At 37.4% G+C, this 7069-nt stretch overlaps 1 pseudogene; it reads right to left on the minus strand.

The window, feature by feature from the left end:
* Positions 1-317: 317 nt before the first annotated feature.
* Positions 318-6649, minus strand: LOC104665623 (annotated as a pseudogene).
* Positions 6650-7069: the final 420 nt, after the last annotated feature.

The following is a 7069-nucleotide window of genomic DNA, read 5'->3' on the forward strand; positions in this document are numbered from 1 at the left end:
CAGAAGGAAATAGAAAGCTAACATATAGCTACTAGTATTTTTGTCTGTCTGTATTTTTGTAACTTAAGATAAAAGATAAATGTTCCTAGCTTAAATTAGGTCAAATCAGAAGGAATAAATCAGATGATATAGCAAACACTTCCTCTTGACACCTGCAATTTCTAAAAGCATTAGGAATATTTTTATTACATTCAGAGAAAGCATTAACTACAAATAAATACATGACATTTTCTAAAAGGCCACTTGGTGATGAAGTACGTATCGATAGTGTTCATGGTTTCTTTAAAGTGCTAGACTGTCTCTGGCTTGAGAATCATCTATTGTTTCACAAGGTCTTTCAACACAGCTCCAGCGTTGTTGTCAGGTAACACTGGCAAAGGTGTGAATGTGGGCCAAATATCTGAGATGGGTGTCAAAAGAAGATGCTGGGGCCCACGAGGTCCAAGTCCAGCTGGGTTAGTAAGAGGTACACCTGCTGAGTGAGGAGCCAAAAACGGATTTACATCTCGTCTTCTACCCGACCTGGATTCTGCTGTATCTTTAAAACTTTCTGGTGCATTTGTATCTAGTTTTCCCCTTCCTGGTGAATCTAGAGGTTTCATATCATGAACAGAAAGCTTTGGTGGTGGAACAGATGAATGAGATCTTGTTTCTAGAAATTTAACAAAAAGTTCTGAAAAAGAACTGTTAAGCACAGATTGCTGATTTGGTCTCAAAGGTGTGTTGGGAACACTTTTTGATCCTCCTTCAAGCCACCCAAGTCATCCACCTGGTAACACTACCCCGATCGTCATGAAACAACTGCTCCATCTCCTCCCTTCTGACACCCAGGATGCTTCCCATCAACCGGAACATGTCATGACGCTGATTTTTTGGCGTGTGGAAATGACTGATGAAGAGGTTTCTCATTAGGACTTTGTCCACTTTTCCTTCTAAGCTGTTTGGTAAGTTCATCAATTTCTTTTGTACATCATCCAGGATTTCTTATCGGAACTCATTTTGTTTTTTAAGTCCTTCAATTTGATCTTCTTTTGGATCTGACTGTTCTTTAAGTCTTGATGCTGAATTCAGTGCAGCATTTGCTTCATCCAAACCTTCCTGTGATATCACTTTTCCTTCCAGATTTTCTGCCTTTTTCTTCCATTCAGCTATAAGGTGTTTTTGCTTTCCTAGTTCAACAGAATACATAGCTTTTTCCTCTTGTTGGAAATGCTGTAGTACCATCTGCAGGTTGGCCAGTGACAGAGCATACTGCTTTACTTGTTCCTGAGAGGCAGAAAGTAGCAGCGCAGTTTCATCCCTTTGCTTGGAGACTACATTCAATTGTTCTTGCAATGACTCTACCTGCACATTGGCTTGATGACTTGCATTTTCCATTGCATTAGAGGATGAACCTGGCTTTTCCTCCAATACTGTGACTTTCTCTCTTAGTTTAGCCTATCTTCTGTGGCCAAAGCTTCATGGGTATAAGAATCTTCTGATTTTAAAAGATGATTATGCCACGTCTCTAGCTCCTGGTTTGATTGAAATTCTTGGTCATGTAAACGTTGAACCTTTCTCTGTAGTGCAGTGTTTTCCCTTTGTTTTTGTTTCAGGGCCAACATGACTTGGTCTCTCTTGTTGAAACACAACTGTCTTCTCCTGCACTGATTTAACTGCATTTAAAAGCTGATTTAGCTCCCAGTCCTGCTCTGTTCTTTTTCTTTCAGTAACTGTTCAAAAGCAAGAGCCTTCTCCTTCATTGACGGCTCTCAAACTCTTTTTTCTCACAGTATCTAGAAAACTTCATGTTAGTCTCTTGTAACGCTTGATATTCTGTTTCCTTTCCCTTGGAAGTTTCTACTATTTTTTCATTTCCTCCTTTTAGTTTGCCAATGTCCATCTCTAGAATTAATATTCTCTCCTTCAGGTTTGTTACCGCCTGCCTCTAAAGTTCATTTTCATTTACTTTGTTAGTGAAATGTTCATTGGAAGAAAGTAATTGACCACTTTTGACTTTGAGGTCTTTTTCTTTAAGCAACTTTTGCAAAACATATTGTTTCTCCTTTAGCTGCTTAATTTATGAATTGGTTTGTTTGTGTTCTTTTCTTTCTAGCTCTGAGGTGGCAGCAATCGAATCAGACAATCTGTGATTATTTTCCTGGAGAGTTCCAATCATTGCATCTTTTTCCTGTAGTGATTTTCTTTGCTCTTCTACCTCTTGCTGAAGCAATTCAGAAGATTCACTCAACACATCACACTTACTTGCTCTAAGAGATTCTGCTGACTGGGGAGTAAGCAATGACACAGAAGACAGCTGGGGTGAAATAATATCAAGTTTTCCTAAAAGAAGATCCTTGGTATTGGAAAGCTGCCCAGTGCCGTGCTAAACTTGTGCGAATTCCTGCCGCAGATTTTTGAATTTGGTTTCGTTCTGCTCATAACTTTGAATTGGGCCGGTATAGTTCATTTGTAATTTAGAATTATTATTGCTGTCAACCAAAACCTGTGCCTGAAGTTGGTGAAGCTCTTCCTGAAACTGGGCTGACTTGTATTGCATATTTTGTACTGTGGTCACCACTTGCTGTTTCCACTCTTCCTTTTTTTTTTTAACTTGCTGTTTTAACTTGTCACGTTCTTGTAGAAGCCCCTCAAACTGATTACTATTAACACCTCCAGCCTCATTACCAGTGCTGGATGTCTGTAAAACTGCCAATAAAGTCTGACATTTCTGACTTAGTGTATCTATTTCCATGCCTTTTTCTCAAATGATACATGATAAATTCTGAGCAGTTTCTCTAAACATATCTTGGTCACTACTTTCAAATTTAGTGGACAATTTTTTATTTTCATCTTGCAGTTTGATGAGAGCTGCTTCTCTGGCAGCAACTATATCCATCATTTTGTGATATTCTGTTTTTAGATGGCTATTTTCCCTAGTCTTCTTATTCAAAACAGCTAATACCTATTCTCTTTCCATAGCATAGGCCTGCAGTTGCTGTTGAAGATAAATAACATCTTGAGTATAGGAAGCTGAAGAAATTCTAGCATGAAGAGCTTGTATCTCCAAATCTTTCTGCTGAATAATCTCAGTTAGTTTACCAACTTCATTTTTGGACAACTGATCAATCTGTTTAGTTGAAGATATATTCTTTTCATTTAGAAGTTTAATCTCTAGTTCTCTCTTATTCCTTTCACTGATCTTATCTAAAGCTTTCTGGACAAATGGATACTGATCATAAAGAAACTACGGATGTTTTGTCATCTAGTTTAGAAGAGTGGAAGCAATTGACACAACTTTTAAATGAGAAATTTTTATTGAAAACCTTAAAGATATATTCTTATCTTTAAGTTTTAATTTGGCAGAAAATCCAGAAGGAAAAGTGATATCATCACAGGAAGGTTTGGATGAAGCAAATGCTGCATTGAATTCAGCATCAAGACTTATGGAACAGTTAGATCCAAAAGAAGAACAAATTGGAGAACTTAAAAAACAAAATGAATTCCGATAAGAAATGTTGGATGATGTACATAATCTATCTTTAACTTAAAGATACATGCTTATCTAAAGCTTTCTGGACAAATGAATACTGTTCATAAAGAAACTAAGGACATTTTGTCATCTAGTTTATAGATAAATCATGCTTTTCACTTCCGTGTTCTATTTTAAGGCTCTGAATTTTTGTTTCTTGAAAAATATCAGAGTTATCTGTTTGAATGTCTTGTCTTTCTTCATGGAACTGGATTTTGATTTGATTGTTTTTTGCAAACTCTTAATTTCCTCATCTGTCTCTAAAAAGAGCTGGGTGTGTGTGGTGTTCATTTGCTCATGCTGGTATCTAAACTCATTCATTTCCTTCTTCTGCTCCTGTAAAGACTGAAGTAGTTGCATCTTACTCTGGTTTTGATCTTCAGTTATCTTTTGATGATGTTTAATTGCCTCTTCAAGATAATCCTTGATTATGATCAGTTGAGATACCTCAGATTCTAGTTCAGTAATACTGTCAAGAGTTTTAGGATCAGTCACAGGTGTAGTTCAACTCTGCTGTTCCTTGAGTCGTTCCAGTTCTTCTTGCAGACGATTATTTTCTTCTTTCATGGATCCAAGACTTCTGTCCTTTTCCTATATGGTCTGCCTTAAAATTTCATGTTTTCTTAAGGCCTGAGAATATTTATCCAATTGCTCCTGCAGCTTTGAACTTCTTTAAATTTTTCAATAAAAATTTCTCATTTAAAAGTTGTGTCAATTGCTTGCTCTTCTAAACTAGATGACAAAATATCCTTAGTTTCTTTATGATCAGTATCCATTTGTCCAATATTCTGTTTGGGTTCTGCTATTTCAATGTCTTTCTTTTGAATGAGTTTAATTAAATGCTCATGCTTCAGCTGTAAGGCAGAGATATTCAAATTACGTGCATTTGACAGTTCAGTGGTTTTCTCTCACGTGTTTGCTTCTTCCAACAGCCTCTTTACAGCCCGACACAATTCTGCTTCTTTCCCTCCTTTTTCCATTTTTAGAGTCTCCACACTTGTGTTTTTTTCCAGAGAAAGCTGATTGTTAGTAGCAATATATTCTTCCCAAGTGATGCCTCACATCTTCACATGCTGAAACTAACTTTTCGTTTTCCATTTTGACATCAAAAACAACTTTCTTTAAATTTTCATTGAGCTGTTCTAATTCTGAAAGATTTTGCTTTAAGTTTCTGACTTTGGCTTCTCTTTAAGTAAGTTGTCCTTAAAATTACTACTAGAGTCTTGATTTAGAGACTGAGTTAACTCATTCCTGACTCTAGAAAGCTCTTCCTCATTTTGTCTAGTATGCTCCTTAAGTTCCAAATTCTCCTTCTGGATGCTTACAATTTTTTTTATTTTTTTATTTTTTTATTTTATTTTTTTTTTTTGTGATTTATTTAGCTTAGCTACTAAAACTTCTACTTTGTCCTCAAGTTTCTGGTTGGTTAAATGTAAATCATTTAGGGCCACTTCACTTTGAATTAACTTTTCTTTCTGTACATCCAACTCTTTAGGAATGTCCATTTTATCATCTTCAAGTTGATGAACTCTTTTTTCATCATTTAGATCTTGTTTCAGTTTACTGATGGTGCTATCTCCTTCATTTTGTTGTTTTGATAGCTGCTTTTTTATCAGAATCATGTGCTTTGTAGTTTCTTGATTGTCTCTGTCCAATTCTTCTATCTCAGCTATCAGTATTTCCTTTTCACTAATACTCTAATTGAGTTCTTGTTCCTTTGCCTCCAAATTAAGTCTTAAGTCATATAATTCTGAATGCAAACTTATGCCTCTTGTAGCTGTACTTTTTATTACTTCATATTCATTGTTGGATTTTAAAAGTGATATCTGAAGTTCTTCCTTTTCTTGACTCTAATGACTTCTCTTTTTCTAAAACTTCGATATATATATTTTAAGTTTCAGATTGTCTTCAGCAAGACTGTTATCCTAGTTTAAACTACTCAATCTCATTATTTCATTTTTGGCATCAGACAGTGCTTGTTGTACTCTGAACTCTTCTTCCACTGAGGCACACTGTGCAATAATTCTTTTCTTTTCTGTCACAGTATCACTTTGCTTCACAGCATAAGGCTGCAATTTACTACACTCCAATTTCAAGTTTTCACATTCTTCCATTATTTATCTCTTTTCCACTTTAGCTGTTCTTATTCTCTCCTCAAAATATCTCTACCATTTTCTGCAGAAGATACTTTTTTATTTATATCTTTTATTTTATCCTCAAGCTCCTCAATTTTTTTGGTAGACTCCATTTTCTCTGTTTGTAGAAGTTGGATAGTTTTTTGCATCTCATAGATTTTAGAGTGATCAATTTCTGTAACTCCAGAGCCATCTTGTTGTAACAGATGAGTTCTTCAATTCGTTCTTCATAGTCACTTAATTCTTCTCGATGTCGTCGACTTATTTCTGTTGGTGTGCTTTGTGCAGTACTGATATTTCATGTTGATGGTCATCAATTTCCTGACTTCGGTTCTGTTTCAGTTCCTTAATGATATTTTGTAGTTTGCATGTTTCACTTTGGGCAGAGCTATGTGTTCCTTGTGCTTTCAAAGTCTGAGCAATATGCCTCCAGTAGCCAACTTCAGACTCAAACCTTGAAACTTCATTTGAGAGTCGGTTTATTTCTCGTTGGAACAAAATTATATCAACAAAGTCCATGTCATCGTCATGGAAAGCTGAAGAATGATAACTAATCACATAAAAGAATGAAGCTGCAGTGGTTGCTGGTACATCGCCAGCTCCCGAAGGTACTGACTGAGTAGATGACTGCAGTTTCAGCAACTGATCCCAGAGCGCAATCTGTCTGGCTTTAAGATGGCTGATTTCTACCTCTTTTTGTTGAAGTTGATTTCCGCAACTTGTAGAATTCTGGTTCAATTTGAAGCTCGGATGCTTCATATTTCACTTCCAGATCAGTAAAAAGTTTCTTAAGCCTTTCCTTCTCTTGATCTCAAGATTGAATGAATGGCTTCAATTTCCTTTGTCCTAGAATCAGGTAATTCTACTTCCACTTCCTCTGAGTCCTCCATCAGCATAACCTTTGTAAAGTTTGAAATCTGGCCAGTGAGGGAAGCCAGGCTGCCCTCGACTTGACCCAGAGACTGTCCCCAGCCGAGTCGAGGCTCCCAAGCCAGGACGACATCGCGGCGACTTTAGTGAATGACCTGGCCCACTCGGAAAAGAAAGGTTTAGTGCTGTCGGACGATCTGACCAAATATCCTTGAACGCCTGCCTTGGTGAGACTAGTCCAAAACACTCAGGATTCGATAACACAAGGCGGGGTTCCTAGGCAACGCCGGCTCCGAGTTCTGCTTAGAACTGCAGAGGCCTGGCCTGAGACTTGACCAGGTGCCCGCCTCTAGTGACACAGTCACCCACGCAGGGTTTCTGCTCATTCCCACCAATTCTCGCTGTCCAGATTGCGTCACTTCTTCCTCTGCTCTAGTGAGTTTCCCCAGTTCCGTGGGCAACGCCTGCCAACTCGACACTGGCCGCCATGACACTCGCCAACAATTCTTTTTTTTTTTTTTTTAATTTTACTTTAAGTTCTGGGATACACGTG

The sequence above is a fragment of the Rhinopithecus roxellana genome, chromosome 10, assembly GCF_007565055.1.
Source record: "Rhinopithecus roxellana isolate Shanxi Qingling chromosome 10, ASM756505v1, whole genome shotgun sequence".
NCBI classification, from domain to species: Eukaryota; Metazoa; Chordata; class Mammalia; order Primates; family Cercopithecidae; genus Rhinopithecus; species Rhinopithecus roxellana.